Here is a 1,824-nt window from a genome sequence, read left to right on the forward strand (position 1 = left end):
CATCACATTGTATCCTACAGGCTTTAAAAGGATAATATGGGACTATCACCCACACCTTTAAGACAAATTACTAAAACTGACTAAGGTAGAAATGGAAAAGCTGAGTAGCTCTATGCCCCTATGAAAGATATTGAAATCATCAATTAAACACCTTTCCCAGAAAGAAAACTCTAGGCCCGGAAGACTTCTCTGGTAAATTTTGCAAAACATTTTATAAATTCTATAAAATTCTATAAAACGGTGGCAGGGGAGGCGGGAGAGGACTTGGCGGCAGGTGGCTGGACCGGCGGCAGCACCCACAGGAGCCCCTGGAGTCGCCCACCCTGCTGCCCCGGGCGCTGCCTGACCCTGCGGGCGCGACCCTCAGCCTCCAGCGCCGGCAGCGCCCCCAGGCGTCCGGGACTGGCCCTCGACCTTCCGCCCAGCCGCAGCCGCAGCCCCAGCCTTAGGCACAGCCACCGTCTCAGCCCTAGCCCCTACTGCAGCTCCTCCAGACAGTCTCTACGCGACACCCTGGAGGTTGGGATGCTCTTGTCCAAAATCAACTCGCTTGCCCACCTGCGCACCACGCCCTGCAACGACCCGCACGCCACCAAGCTGGCGCCGGGCAAGGAGAAGGAGCCCTGGGTTCGCAGTACCCGGTGGGCCCGCTCCCGGGCAGCGGAGTTTCAGCTCGGTGTACTCAGGCATCCGTGTCGCCAACTCGCCGGTGGCCATCAAGCACGTGGAGAAGGACCGGATTTCCGACTGCGGAGAGCTGCCCAAGGGCACCCGAGTGCCCATGGAAGTGGTTCTGCAGAAGAGGCTGAGCTCGGGCTTCTCCGGCGTCATTAGGCTCCTGGATGGGTTTAAGAAGCCCGACGGTTTCGTCCTGATCCTGCAGAGGCCGGAATCGGTGCAAGACCTCTTCGACTTCATCACGGAAAGCGGGGGTGGCTGCAGGAGGAGCTGGCCTGCAGCTTCTTCGGGCAGGTGCTGGAGGCGGTGCGGCCCGGCCACGACTGCAGGGTGCTTCACCGCGACATCAAGGGCGAGAACGTCCTTACCGACCTCAATCACGGCAACCTCAAGCTCATCGACTTCGGGTCGGGGCGCTGCTCAAGGACACCGTCTACACGGACTTCGATGGGACCCGAGTGTATCCTCCAGGGTGGATCCGCTACCATGGCAGGTCAGCAGCCGTCTGGTCTCTGGGGATCCTGCTGCATGATGTGGTCTGTGAAGATATTCCCTTTGAGCACGATGAGGTGATCGTCAGGGGCCAAGTTTTCTTCAGGCAGCGGGGCTCTTCAGAGGGTCAACATCTCATTAGATGTGCTTGGCCTTGAGGCCATCAGATCGGCCATCCTTCAAAGAAATCCAGAACCAGCCGTGGATGCAAGATGTCCTCCTGCCCCGGGAAACTGCTGAGATCAGTCTCCACAGCCTGTCCCAGGGCCCAGCAAATAGCTTCTCCCGCAGGTTCTTCCCTCGCTGTCAGATGCTCAAGGGAGGAGAAGTGTCTTGTCCCCAGCTTCTGTGCTCCATACAGAAACAACATTTACAAGTCATTCCAGACCCCAGGCTCCTGGACACTGATTCCCAAAAGGCAGGAAGAGATTCCACTCCACTCCAGGTGTCCTAGGCCTCCACTCCTCCCATAGAAGCTCGCCTTCTCACCAATGTCCAGCATCGCTGGACTCTGCAAAATCCCAGGGCTGGGCGGCAGTGGAGGCGTGGGAGTGGGTCAGGATCCTGCCATGGAACTGTCTGCTTCATCAAGAGTTCTGCTGAATGCCACGACGGGTCGGGCAGGGGGGATGCGGGTTGGGGTGGGTTAGGACT

The 1,824-nt window shown here is 58.5% G+C and overlaps 1 pseudogene; it reads left to right on the forward strand.

The window, feature by feature from the left end:
- The first annotated feature begins 308 nt into the window (after positions 1-308).
- On the forward strand, positions 309-1,624 carry LOC136157475 (serine/threonine-protein kinase pim-1 pseudogene; annotated as a pseudogene).
- Positions 1,625-1,824: the final 200 nt, after the last annotated feature.

This window comes from Muntiacus reevesi, chromosome 2, assembly GCF_963930625.1.
Source record: "Muntiacus reevesi chromosome 2, mMunRee1.1, whole genome shotgun sequence".
NCBI classification, from domain to species: Eukaryota; Metazoa; Chordata; class Mammalia; order Artiodactyla; family Cervidae; genus Muntiacus; species Muntiacus reevesi.